General features: G+C 46.0%; 1 long non-coding RNA gene across 1 annotated transcript; it reads left to right on the top strand.

The window, feature by feature from the left end:
- The first annotated feature begins 5,071 nt into the window (after positions 1 to 5,071).
- Positions 5,072 to 14,391, top strand: LOC115385617 (uncharacterized). The gene is made up of 3 exons (XR_003931155.1): positions 5,072 to 5,083; positions 6,093 to 6,095; positions 14,260 to 14,391. It is a non-coding gene; the product is annotated as an uncharacterized LOC115385617 (long non-coding RNA).
- The last annotated feature ends 456 nt before the right edge of the window (positions 14,392 to 14,847 follow it).

Here is a 14,847-nt window from a genome sequence, read left to right as displayed (position 1 = left end):
AGAAAAGCCTTCTGGGTGAGTGTATTGTACTTCATTCTATAAACAATGTGAAAACTGTATTAACCATACTTATCCTTTAATCTTGAGTTAAAAAAGCCTTTATGTATTGTTTTCCTGTTTTCATCCATCCTCAGTTTCACTGTGTTCAACTGAAAGTCATGAGGCATTGGAGATCATCACAGATCACAATCAGTGAAGTCAGGTTTGACCCTGAACAGGTCATCTGTCCATCACAGAGGAAACAAAGAGACAAACAAACACAATCGGTCACATTTATGGTCATTTAGAGACACTAAGTCTCCTCATAGGTAATCCCTCCCTTTGAACACCACTGATTCAGACAAATATATTTGGATATTTTGCCTTTTAGTATTTATCATCCCACAATAAACAATTCTGAAAGAAAAAAAAGAAAGGCCGTGCTTATCATCAAAGCCACACCTTTTTATTTCTTATAAGACTAAAGCAAAGATGTTTGGAAATGTTGAAGACAACTCAGAACCACAGATAACAATAAACAGAGTCCAAATTGACTATGTTAAAGGTGGCATGGAGAGTTTTTCCTTCTGTGGCTTTCCGGTCAATCAATCTGGTGAAGGCATTCAATGTGCTGCACCTGGCTAGGTCAGCTGGCTGCGCATGTGTACGAATATTGAATTACCCTGTGAGCTCCGCTTTCAAGTCTGACATTGTAGAAACCTTTAGGGAAGCCTGCGATGGAAAGTTTGAGCGATGCTGAGAGCTGTAAACAGTGACGTGCACGCACAGGTGAGCAGAATGGCCTGGTCTCACTGGTCTCAAAATTTCGGGATTGTCGTCCACACTGCTTTTGAGGAGAAGAAATTTCTAGGCGTAACAACTGACGGTAAATAATCAGAGACAGCCCACGCCAGACACATGAAAACAAGGACCACTGAAAGCCTTTCAATTTGAAATAAAGTAAGATCATACCTTGATGGAAATGCAGTACATTATACTGTTCCCTCATACTAACAAACTTCACATATTGTGTTGAAGTGTGGGGTAACAGTTACCTATTCCCAATCAATCCTTCAGTCATACTACAGGAATGAGCAGTGTAGATGATTCATAATCAGGGTCGGGAAGTAACGGATTACATTACGTATCATGTTTAGAAAACAAAATAAGAGTAACTGTATTCCATCACAGTTACAGTTTTAATTTGGTGTATTCTGAATACAGTTCCTTTCTCCAAAAAAGAGACTGGTTTTAAGGATTACTTTACTGCCATCATCTTTGTGGGAAATGTTAATGTCCAGAAAATTTATTGCATGGTTCTCTTCTTCCTCATGTGTGAACTGAATTTTTCTGGTGGTGTCGATTGTGTTGAGATGTTTTGTTAATTCTTGTGTGTGTCCTTTTTTTATTTTCTGCAGGATGTCGTCCACATACCTCTTCCCCATGGTAAATGTGGGGGGCTTCGAGGGGCTTTTTTGTTGTTGTTGTTGATGTTGTTGTTGTTTAAAAGGTGACATCTTCTTGCTTTGTGGTTGTTTACGGAGCACAGTGCTCAGTGTCGTCTGCTGTGGTGTATTTCTGGTAGAGTTACAGAGTTACACCACCATATGATGTGGTTCATATGCCACCTAAAGGCCTGGCATATGAACTACATCTTTTTGAGTTGTTTACATGAAGTCCTGTGGATGCAGACACACCAAAAATTATTCACATTCCAGGATAATTTAGTTACATTTATTCATCCACAAAGGTTTTGACCAGAAATTATAAAGGATTCTTCCAAAAGTTAAAGTTAGGGTTGGCGATTTGAATGAGACAATTTTTTTTAAATACTGGTTAAAATGATCTTTATGACCCGATGGGAAGCAATTCATAGCGTGTTTTTAAAGTAGTCTGGAAAATATCTGCTATCTACAGCAGGAGTAAAAGGCGAAAAACAGCAACCAATAGTGTTGACGGGACACCTTTTTTTAAACCAATCAAATCCCTTCACCGCTCGACCTGCCCCCTGCTCGTACATGTACGCGTGCACTGACCCTGGCTCAGTGCGTGCGTAGAAGGACGGAGCGTCGTTGCAGAATGGCGGAGAAGAATGTTTGGGGGATTACTTACCGTTGAGTGCGCCATACCTTGGTGTAGTGCAAATAAAGAAAAACGAAGAAACGAAGCGCTGAGGACAGGTTACGCCAGGAACGCACTGGACGCGGAAGTGCCGCGCGCGCCGTGAACGTCTCCGCTCCCAACGGGAGCTCCTCCAATGGGGTGGGAGCTGGGCGGAGCTAGCCAGGCAGAGCCCTGGGGAGATGCTACATGGTAACGCTAGTTTTCCAAGATTGCCAACCCTAGCTTTAATGAGATGATGTACCAGAAACCCCAATGTGGAAAAAATATCTCTCTTTTATTTACATTTAAATAAGTGGCCTGCCCAGAATTATGCAGACACTTCTCAATAATCAATAGAAAAACCTCCATTCGTTAACACAGCAATCAAACTCTTCCTGTAGTTACTGAGCAGCTTATTTCATGGTATTTTTCACTGTTCATTTTCAGCAATGAGCTCCAACTCTCTTATTGTCAACATGCCCTCCATTTAGTCATCATAGTGTGTCCCTGTAAAGGAGGGGTCAGCAACCATATTTGGCGTCAGGCCACTCTTTTTGGCATCACTTGAATCGCAAGGCCAGCGGGGGGAGGCTTGATTCACAGCCCCCGGAGAATCGGGGGAGGGTGTTAGGTGCTTAGCATGGGAGTTTCGGTTCCTCTCTGCAACAATAGTAAGGCAGTCGACGCGGGTCACACCTTCTATTGTGTGCCGGACTGTCCGTAGTGGGAGGTCTTCCGGAACACCTGTTATACCGAGGGACTCAGCTGCATCAGGTAACAGCATGGACCTCTCCGAACCATCATCCAGCAGGGCGAAGGAGCTTATGGTTCTCCCCCGGTAATGCAGAAATACTGGGACCACCTTCAGCATGACCCGATCACTGGTTTCGGGCCTGTTGAGGTAGAGGGAGCCTGAGGCGGAGTTAGTTAGACAGCTCTCTTCCTTAGAGGCAGACTCCTTGTCACTTCTCCCAGGCCTAAGGTTTATCTCATGGAGAGCGAGGAGGTGTTTCCCCTGGCAGATGTGGCACGGTTTCTTTAAGGTACATTGAGCCGCATGATGGTTGTGTGCGCAGCACCAGCATCGCTTGTTGGCCTTGATCCACCCTTTAAGTTGCTCTTGGCTGAGCTTGGCTACCTCATTGCACTGACTCAGGTAGTGGTCATCGCCTTGACAGTAGGGACAATGAGCATTCCCCACTGGTCTCTTCTTCCCAGGTTCTGGTGCATACCCAGCCCCAGAAGGTTTTTCTCGGCCATGTAGGACTGCCACAGTTTGCTTGGTGCGAGGGTTCATTTTAGGAAGCTGCTGCTCCCTGTTCGGTCTGGCGCCATCTTGGCTGTCGAAGCTCAGGCACCAGGACTCGTAGCTGAGCCACTCCGATAGATCACGCAGGGTATGAACGGCACCAGGCTGCCTGAACTGATGGCGGCGGAAGTCAGCTCTCTGGTCTGCTGGGAGCTTAGTCAGAAGGCGCGCTACATGTGAACCGCACTTGAGTTCAACCTCTCCCGCGGGGCCCAGGGTCTTGAGTAAGCCCACTAAGGACTGAACCTGAAGTGAAAACCGCTGGAAGCCTGCCGAATCCCCACGTCTGATCTCAGGAGCTTCCAGAACACCAGCTATTTTTCTCAGAGCGATCTGATGAGGTTGGCCATATCTGTCATACAGAGCTCTCATGGTATCCGTGTACGGGTTAGGGGAGTGCAGATAGGCATCAGCGATGAGCTGGGCCTCCTCCAGCCTTAGATGATCTGTGAGTATCTGGTATTTGAAGAGCTCTGTGGAGTCTGGGGGTAGGAGATTCTCCAAGGCGATACGGAGTCGAGTGAACTCGCTTGGGTCTGGCCGGGTGAACTTGGGAATCGTTGGTGTAGGCCCTCTATACACTCTTTCAGCCCCAGGGAGCTGTACAGGGAGGCTAGGTGTAGCCCTGGTGGCTATCGGAGGGGGAAAGGCCTGCTGCTGTCCTGGAGGTCTGAAGCCTGAGGAGATGTTAGCAGGGTTATAAGGTGGTTGAGGAGGCCGCACTGGAGGATACTGCATGATCCCACTGGTGGGTGCAGGAGGCACAAACTGTGGTGGTGGTGAGGCAAACACAGTGGGTGTTTGAGCCGAGTATCCGTAGGCATGTGGTGGGGGGTTATGCTGGAAGATTCGCTGGCCCAGGTTGAGACCACCCATACTTGCTGGCAGGTCATCTTCAGGTTCAGGCCAGGGTGGTGGAGGGGGAGGGGGCCAGTCCTCCTCATCCTCCTTCTCAGGCGGTGGTGGAACGGGGTTCTGCTGGGACATGGCGGCACTGGCCCCCCGAGGTCTGGAACTGCTATGGCTGGGGGTTGAACTGGCAGACCGGTCCATGTCGTTCCTGAGTTCGCGGACCACATGGAGCAGCTCCCTCATTTCTGTGCGAGCTTCATGCAGTTCCTCTAATGTGGCCCGAACTGCCTGCTGAGACTGGAGCAGCTTGGCGTTCTCCTCATGGAGGACTCGAGGATCGGGATAGGGGGGGCCTCCATAAGAACTCCATGGATCGGCAGGGGGGGCGTCAGGTACGGGCTCTTTCAATGCGCTTCTCCTTCGCAGGTGGTCCTGGGCTAGCTGATATGTCTCCGGATGAGCAGCATCCCTGGGGGATCCACCGGAAGGAGGACGGAGGGCATAACGGGGACTCAGAGGGGTTGGAACGTAAGGGGAGAGAGCCGCATGCTGCTTTGGCGGAGGTTCAGAGAGAGGCGGCCCCTGCTGTCTTCCCCTGGGAGGACGACGACCCATGTAGTCCACCTCGAAGTCCTGGAACCTGGCCGGCCGTTGTCTCTGCCGCTTGGGTCGCACATCCGGGAAGAGCTCCTCATCTGAATCCATCTGGAATGCTGAATCCGGCTCGAAGGACCAATGTAAATGAGGTAAATTGGAATAGGCACAGTTCATTAAGTGGATCCAGCATCCAAGAGGAGTGTCGGTAAGAACACACGGAGGGAGGTTTATTGCTCTTCAGATGTGTTTATTAGTTGATGAATCCTGATCCACAAGCAGTTCTGCAATAAACAATAATAAAGAAAAATCAACTTCAGCCTCTATATTCCACTCACATTAATATAAATTATAAATAGTCATACTCATGGATAAACGTAAATTATCTAAGTCTACTATCCAATAGGCACCAGAACAAAGAATCATCTCATCGAAGGAAAATAACTAAGTGGAGCTGAAGAATAAACACCGCCCGCCCGGACACACAGGTGAAGGAGACGAGCGCTCTAACCTATATGCAGGGTGGAAACAATACAGATAAATCACGCGTAATAGAAACCTAAGGAGCTCACCGCTGCCTGCATGACATGAGCCAGTGTGGAAACAAAGGCTCCCGCCCCACCGGGGCGGAAACAACACCACTGAACAACGAGGAAACGTATTAGGAGTTTATCACCGCCCGCCTGGACTGCACAGGGGGAGGAGAACGAGCACTCCCGACGGCACAGAACCCGACACTCCACCGGTCTCTCGCTCAGGAAATAACATGTATCAAAGTATTAAACAAGTGCCCCGGCACCTTCACAGCGACAGGAACGGGAACAAACAACATCTTCCTGCGGTGCGGAGGCCGGCACGGCTTGCACAGACGCACAGATCACGGGAACAAACTCACACGGCGGATGAATGGCACTCACGTTCTGTCATTTACTGGGATCCGGGCATCAACAACAACGTACGTGTCTGTGAGGTAAGGCAAGTACCAGACTCAATGGCCGGTCTGGTCCAACCCGCAGGTCGGCTAGTCCACAAACTCACACCGCCGGTGAACGACAGCTGACGCCTCACGTTACTTCCGCCTGCTGAGAACCAACCCGGACACTCCCCAACCCAGCCTTTTATACACCTGATGATGGAACACCACTGATTGTTATGGGCGACATGAACATTCTTGACAAACCTCAAGCACAGGACTTTTTGGCACAGATCTCTTTTTTTGCACTTGTACTGGCTCCGTCTCCTCCCACCCACAAAGCTGGTAAAGTCCTTGACTTGGTGCTGACTCGTAACTGCTCCATAGCAGAGGTGACAGTAACTCCACTACACCTGTCAGATTATTTCTTGGTAAAATTTGCAGCTGCCTTTCCACCATTGCAGACACCAACACAGATGGTCTCCTTCCGCAGAAACCTGAAGTCCCTCACAGCAGCTCAGCTGTCTGAGGAGGTGAGCTCTGTCCTGCCCGACCATTCACACTTCTCATCACTTCCTGTTAATGAGGTTACAGAGACACTCTGTTCCTCTCTGGTGTCCTCTTTGGACAAACCCTGCCCCCGGGTGTCGAAACCAGCCAAGAAAAAACAACCTCTCAGAAGTTCTTAGAGAACAAAGAGCTGGACTCAGGGCAGCAGAAAGAAAGTGGTGTAAATCCCAAGAACCCGCTGATTTGTCCTCATACAAACAGAAATTGCTTCCTTTACCTCCTGCTTGCAGTCCGCAAAGAAAACATTTTATCAGAGCAAGATCTGTGCAGCTTCTGATTCCAGAAAACTATTTATGGTGTTCAACTCCTTGCCTTCTCCTCCAGCTGCTCAGACGTCCACTGAGCAACCAGTTCTCTGAGCCTGACCAGTCCAGTCACCTCAAACCCACGACTGCTCCTTCACTCAGCTCTTTTGCTCCTCTGACCAAAGATGAGGTCTCCAGACTTCTTCTGAGCTCAAAACCTACAACATGTCCTCTCGATCCAATACCCATCAGCATCCTGCAGACCATCTTGAACACAATCAAACCTGCAGTCACGCACATTGTCAATTCCTCCCTGGAAACCGGCATTTTTCCTGCTACTTTTAAACAAACCTGCATCACCCCACTGCTCAAAAAGCCTCATCTGAACCCAGCCCAGGTTGAAAACTACAGGCCAGTCTCACTTCTGTCATTGTTGTCGAAAATACTGGAGCGCTCAGTATCTAACCAAGTCTCTGAACATCTCCAGAACAACAACCTACTGGACTTTTTACAGTCAGGCTTCAGCTGCAACCCCTCCACCGAGACTGCACTCCTATCAGTCACAGAATCTCTGCGGCCAGCGAGAGCTGCTGGTCAGCCCTCTGTCCTACTGCCACTGGACTTGTCTGCTGCCTTTGACACCGTGAACCATCAAATCCTCTTCTCCACACTCTCTGACCTCGGCATCTCAGGTTCCGTCCTGTTGTGGTTCAAGTCCTACCTCAATGGCAGATCCTTCAGTGTGTCATGGCGAGGGGAGATGTCAAGGTCACATGGCCTATCAACAGGGGTCCCTCAGGGGTCTGTGCTTGGTCCCTTACTCTTCTCTCTGTACACCACCTCACTTGGTGCAGTGATTCGCTCCCATGGCTTCTTCTACCACTGTTATGCTGCCGACACTCAGCTCTTCCTCTCTGTTCCACCTGACGACACGACGGTCTCAGCTCGGACATCAGCATGTCTGGCTGATATCTCCACATGGATGAAGGAATGGCACCTTCAGCTACATCTGTCTAAGACTGAATTCATGGTCTTTCCAAGCTGGAAAAACATCTGTCCATCCGTCCAGCCTCAGATCAGTGTCCAACTTCACTCGAGCCTTCTTGTGCCCACAAACTCAGCCAGAAACCTGGGTGTCATGATTGATGACCAGCTGACCTTCAAGGTTCATGTGGCCTCAGTTTCTATGACCTCTTCAACATCAGGAAGATCAAACCCTTCCTGACCCAACAGGCCACACAACTTCTGGTTCAGGCTCTCGTGATATCACGCATTGGCTACTGCAACTCTCTTCTGGCAGGTCTCCCTGCATGTACAGTCAAACCTCTACAGATGATCCAGAATGCAGCAGCATGTCTGGTCTTCAACCAGCCCAAAAGAGCTCATGTCACTCCCCTGTTCATCTCCCTTTACTGGCTTCCAGTTGCAGCCAGAATCAAATTCAAAACTCTCCTCCTGGCTTACAAAACATTTACAAGAACGACTCTAGCCTCCCTGGATTCCCTGATCCAGGTCTACTCTCCTTCACACCCACTTCGCTCTGCATACATAAGCGGCGTCAGGGTGGGGATTGGTTGACTGAAGCCCCACCAAGAATTGTATTAGCCCTAGCATAAGCCACCCAAGGACAAATAATAGTTTTAAATCCAACAGCGCCACTGCGGCACATGTCGCGGCATTCAGACAGGCATCTGTGATGAAAGCTGAGCTGTCACTCAACAGGGTCATGGGATGAATGGGGTCCTGCTACGTAGTACATCACTCATGTGAGTGCGCTTTAGTTAACCTGGCTGTTATTTGTGTTGGCGGCTCATAGTCACTCATGATTAAGTTCACGGTAGGAAGCTGATCAAAACATGGACAAATTTGTTTTTAAACGTCGCCGGACGGTCCGTCTTATTGATGAACAGTTTGTCCTGCTTCTCGCACTTTTCAAGGAGCTTTTCCGGGTCACAAAATTCATGTCTGACCAGCTCCAGTCTCCCTCTCTTAGGTAAGGTACTTTATTGGTCATTATACAGTGAATGTACAACAAAATTTGTCCTCTGCATTTTTCCCATCCATCGATGCTGCTGAAGCATTCCGTAGGAGCAGTGGGCAGCTGCGGTGAGCACCCAGGGACCCATCTCCAGATGGAGAGCCAGGCTAATGGTCAGATCAGCTGACTGGAGGATTGAATGGAGTGCATGTTATCAGTTGATGGGGGAAACCGGAGATCCCGGAGGAACATGCAAACTTCACACAGAAAGGCCCGCACGGGCCGGGGGTCAAACCCATGACCTTGTTGCTGTGAGCCAAGAGCGTTAACCACTCATCCAGCATGCTTTCATCCATAATAGCCTTAGTCTTGGTCAGTCATACCGACATTATCAGACAAACGTGCAGAAGAGTCGTGGAGTGAGATTCGGGACAGAGCAGCGGACCTGTGCACCTGTGGTTTTAGGCCTCCAGTCAGAAAAACCAAAGGATTGTACTTCTGTGAAAATCAGCCTGGTGAGTTTAATATTGTATATTATTTTCCTGACTGCTGCGTGTGGTTTGCCTCCTCGATGCGCTCTTGCAGTCTGCATTCTTAATTTGTTGGAGCTGTGTTTAGATTCTTGGGTGTTCTATGGAACACAGTATACGGTTTTATAGGTCAACTAGAAAATGTGTGGTGTTGAATCGGGTGATCTGTGTGTGTTAAAGTTGACCTTATGAACCCTCTGATTGCCCTCTGATGGTCTCATCACCTCTTATCTATGCTGTATTCTCACTCCGAATCACCTGTTGTACTATTAACGCAAAGCATCTCTCTGTACCTATTTCTAGCTATGGTGTGAGAGTGTTGTTTTATTAAATATACGTTCACATTTAAGTTCTGGCATTTTTTGGAGCCCTGCCACAATATGGGTCAGCCCCACTTTAGTTGAACCAGAAAAAATACTCTGGCGCCGCCATTGTCTGCATGTGAGAGACGCCTGGTGCTTCCAGCCTTTTCTCCTCTGTTGTTCCCAAATGGTGGAACAAACTACCAAACTCTGTGCGTTCTGCTGAGTCCCTTTCTACTTTCAAGAGATAATTGAAGACTAAATTGTTCAGAGAACACCTAGGCATTTAATCCGACTCCACCTTAGGGGTAGAATAGGTCAGGTGGTCCAAAACCCAGCACTTACTTAGCACTGACTAAGTTGACAAAAAAAACAAAAAATGGTGGGGGCATAGTTAGCACTTCTTCTGCAACTTGATGGCAACTCCTTTGACCATTCGCACTTGAAGCAGTTGAAGCACTTACTAAAGGTTTCTTTCTTACGTCTGAATTCTTTACGTCACTTTGGACAAAAGTATCTACTAAATGAAATCGTAGAATTGTAGAATTGCACATTGATGTTTTTATGTAAGTATGGATACATGTTCCTCAGGAACCCATGAAATTAGGTGTGGGGCTCCCCAAGGCAGCACATGATTTTTGACACTGAGCTATATTTACTCCACCTGGGTGTGGGGTTTCCCTTGGTCTGGCAAAGTGGGGTGTTGGGCACCGGAATCCCAGCAGTCCTGACTTATGACTTCTTCTGGTGTGGGCTGCCCAAATGGTGGTGTTCCCCATGATGCTCAGTGCCATGTCTTCTTTCTGTATGAAACAAACTGGAAGTGTGTGTTTGTATGTGTGTGTGTGCATGTACACCTCGGTGTGTGTGTGTGTGTGTGTGTGTGTGTGTGTGTGTTTGTGTGTGTGTGTGTGTGCGCGCGCGCGCATGTGTGTGTGTGTGTGCGCGCGCATGTGTGTGTGTGTGTGTGCATGCATATGACCCTGATTGAAGGTGCGATTTTATTTTTATAACTGATTTTGCTGTTTAGCACTGTGTGTTTTTTTATGAATATGAAAGTGCTCTACAAATTAAGTTCGATTTGATTTTGATCACAGCTTTTCTTGACATTTTTATAAAGGTTTGGGCTTCAACTAAATTCTGATAGCTTGCAAAGGCCTTGAGCGTCATATCAAGAAGTGTTTATTATAGTTTGGCCTCATCAATGACACACTTCAGAGGAACGGTCAATGACTAATCTAGATATTCTAGAAATAAAATCATTAAAATGTTCTTATCTAGTCACATTTTACGCACAGAGAACAAGGTCCAACCCTTTGTTTCTCTTCCAGGAAAGTTATTTTATGGGGTAAGTGACCTTGTTTGATAACTTCTGTATTTATTTACTCTTACGCACTGAACTCAGAACACATTAAATCATTAGTGTTTCATGGATCTCATTGGATGATTTTATGTTGGGTTTTTTTTTGCGTTTTTGTATTGATGTCACATGTTGAGTGTGATTTTACATTATCTTATTTATGTACTTATCCATTTTGGTGGAGTGCACTTTTAATTTTCTTGTTTCATATAAGAGGAGGAGGAAGAAGAGAGAGGAGGAGGAATATTGGCTCAGTTATTGTGGGAAGAGAAGTGTCAATTGTTGTGTAAGACCCAACAATGCCTCCCTGGGACTTTCATCCAGGGAATTGAACTGAAAGCAAACAGGTTCGTTGCTCATTGAAACAGATGTGGTTCCAACTAAAAACAGTTTTTATTCCAACAATAAGTGTTGAAAAGTACCTAATACATACTTTAAAAACTCACACAGAACCCAGGGAAGGAGGGGGGAATTGATTCTCTGCTAAGGCCTCGTGGATGGGCTTGAGCTCATGCGGAGGGGAGCGATCCATTAAACAAAAGTAAAGCAAATCAAACCACACCCAGTGAACCAAACCACCACCGCACACAGCAAACAAGGAAGAATGCCACCTTCCGGACACCAGCACGCCACCACTGACCTCCAGCCGCTGAAGGGGAAAGGAAAAAACACGTATGTGTTGACAAGTGAAACAAACCAAATGAACAAAAGAAATAGAAATAAACACACCAATGATACAATAAAATGCAACCCGCACCTTTACACACACACACTCTCACGCATTCACTCATTCATTCATGCTGGGGGAGTGTGGGGGGTTGGGGGGGGGGGGGGGCAACCCCCAAATGAAGAGCGTGCCCAGCCAGCTGTCCCAGCCAAATGCTCAAAATTGGAGGTTAGTTCCACCCAGTAGATAGAGGAGCCGCTGGCCCACAGTAGCCACACAGCTGCTGCCGTGATACAGAGGAGCTTGGGATGAGTGGCTCCAGACTAGCAGGCTTGGAGACAAAGCACACTGGAGACAAGGCAGGAATGACGTCAGGAACAGATCACAGGAGCACCTAGATCAAAGGAAGGATGATTATTGCTCTAATTGCTAATGAGGTGGCCAGCGAATATGGTGCTACATATGAGGGACATAGAGCAGACACCTCTATGCGGCTACATGACAATAAAGACATTCTGATTCTGATGTTGCATTTTTATAAATTTAAATTTCTTAAGTATGCAAATGATACGGTGACTCTTTCTTTCCAATGTTCACAGTCAGCTCCATTTATGATCCACAGGGTTTTCTGTCTCCCTTCATCCACAAAGCAAAACAAATTCTTAAAGAACTTTGCAAGTTGAATCTTGGATGAGATCAAATCATTCCTCAGGAATATGTGAGGTTGTGGCAGAGATAGGTTGGAGCGGTAACTCAAATGAGTGGATTTCAGATAGCAAGATGTATGAAGCCTGAAATCATCGACTCAGCAATGAAGGCTGAGCTCCATCCCTTTTGTGATGCTCGTGAATCAGGTTACGGCACAGCCAACTACCTCAGACTCATGGATCAACAAGGAAACACTCACGTTGCCTTTGTATTTGGAAAAGCCAGAGTCTCACTTCTCAAGCAATCACCGTCCCAAGGCTTTAACTGACAGCAGCAACATTAGCTTTCAAAATGGATTGGATGGTGAAGAAGGAGTTAAATCTACCACTTGAAGTTTCAATTTCTGGGCAGACAGTACAACTGTATTGAAATACATTTGGAATCAGACAAAAAGATTTCATACATTTGTATCCAACAGAGTTGCAGTGATCCATGACCTTTCTCGTATAAGTCAGTGGAGATATGTAAGTTCAAGGGACAATCCAGCAGATGATGCATCGCATGGGCTGCATCTAGAGATCACAATGGCTAAAAGGTCCTGAATACTTGGGAAAGAAGAAAACAAAATGACTAATGACTTCACAGGTTCTGGGAGATAGTATAAGAGAAAATGACCCTGAAATAAAAAAGGACATCACAGTTAATAGTGTCAGTGTCGAAAACCAAGACCCGATCTGTACACTAATCGAGTATCACTCATCACGGAACCGGCTTCTGCGTGCTGTATCCTGGATACTGAAAGTGAAAAAGCTGCTACAACTTCTCTGTAAGTTTAGAAAAACCTGCAGAACCTCTCAAGTATCTCCAGAGATGAAGAAAAAAAAAGATCAAAGATAAGACTGGAATTCAAAGTCTTTCAGTGGAAGATATGCAAGAAGCAGAGAATTTGTTTCAAAGACACTACTTCCATGATGAATTTGCCTGTTTGCAAAATGGAAAAATGCTCAGTTCAAGAAGCACCATCTACAAACTGGATCCAAAGATTGACCAGAGCATCTTGAGAGTGGGAGGTCAGATCAACAAATGTGCAGCCAGAAGAATTCAGTTATCCTTCCAAAAGCTTCCCACATATCAAACCTTATCCTACAACATATCCATTATCAAGTTGGACACTCAGGAAGAAACCACATGCTCTCAAGACTGGGACAAAAATGTTGCCTTCCCCATGCCAACTCCCTGTCCAGAAAGATCATCAAGAAATGTGTGCTTTGCAGACGCATGCAGACACCACAGAAAAAGAAGGGCGCTGCAGGCTCTCTCTGCATGTTGTTAGAATGCGATGCACCGTTTTTTTTCAGTAAAAGAGAAGAAGTGAACGATCGTTTTGGCACATTTTATTTTCTTAGTAGCAGTTAAACTGTGTCACAAGTAGTTCCTGGACTCAAATGACCGAGATTCCTTGCGGGTAGAACATGCGCAGAGCAGTATTTCATGTCCGTTTCGACCGGGATATTCCGATGCGCGTTTATATGACCAGAAATTCAGGTTAGAAAAGGAGTAACCCAGGGGTAATATTCAGGTTTTTTAAAAACCGGAATATGAGCATATTTAGGTTTTTGCACGTGTTTACATGGCTGTGCGCAACCGGGTTATTTCGAATATTCTGGTTAAGAAAGGGTTATTGACTGCATGTAAACGCACCCACTGTTGGCTTGTCTCCAGAGGATTGATTCTTTGACATTGAGAGGGTGACCACCAGGCTTTTATTTATTTTGTGTTTTAAAAGGTCATTCTTGCACAGTTGACACAAACGAAAATCCTTCAGGTGATCCTACAACTGTCATGTGGTAGATCATAAAATAGATCATATATTATCCTGTTGTATTATGTTTATTTCTGGTTGTCTTTGATCACTTTTTTTGACTTAGATGATGGCAGATTGTTTTTTTTTATTATGTTACATGCATATGTTGAAAACCAACAACATTTGTTTGGAAAAAAAAGGTAGATCTAATAAACAGCATGTTAACACCAGACGTCTTGCATTTTCTTCCTTGGTAATAAAGTATGAATGTAAATGTTTTCATGCAAAGTCTCCTGTGACACACTTTTTTTAATTTCATGTCAAGTCCAAAGTAGAAGTTTTATCTCCCAGATGATGTGATAAATACAACCACCTGCTAGTTACTGATCAGCTTCTGACATCCAGGACACTATTTAAGGCTGCACTGACATCTAGGACCTTCAGTCTGACCGACACAGACCAATTTCTGAGAGAAGAGATGGAGACCTTTCTTTCTTTGTTGCTCCTGATTTGCTCTGTCTCTGCAGCTCAGCTCACTACAGAGTCTGACAATGAAATTATGCTGCAAACTGAATCAAAAGGAGAGGAACCAGCAGAAACTTTGAGGAACCAACAAAGCTGCACACCTGACATCCATGCTGTGCTGAGGGAGATGAGTGTAACACTGGCTGAACTGAAGTATGAAATAAGAGATCTACATAGAGAGAACGAAGGTAAAACAGTGAGAGAAGTAATGACACTACCTCAAACCTCTGATGTACCGTTTAACAACATGGATTGTTTTCTCTGTTTGTGGGTTTTGTTTTTGTTTTGTTTGGTACAAGCAGTAAAGGACAGAGAACTGGAGTTACAAAAAGCTGAGCTGGAATTACAAACAGCTGAGTTGGAAAAACTGAAGACACAACAGCAAGGTATGTTTATTATTTCAAGTCTTTTATCTACTGGGTTGAAATATATGTACAATTAGACACTGGATGTTGTTTTCTCCAAATT

The sequence above is a fragment of the Salarias fasciatus genome, unplaced genomic scaffold (genome assembly GCF_902148845.1).
Source record: "Salarias fasciatus unplaced genomic scaffold, fSalaFa1.1, whole genome shotgun sequence".
Classification (NCBI taxonomy): domain Eukaryota; kingdom Metazoa; phylum Chordata; class Actinopteri; order Blenniiformes; family Blenniidae; genus Salarias; species Salarias fasciatus.
Note: the sequence above shows the minus strand (reverse complement) of the source record. Positions and strands in the feature narration are given on the sequence as shown.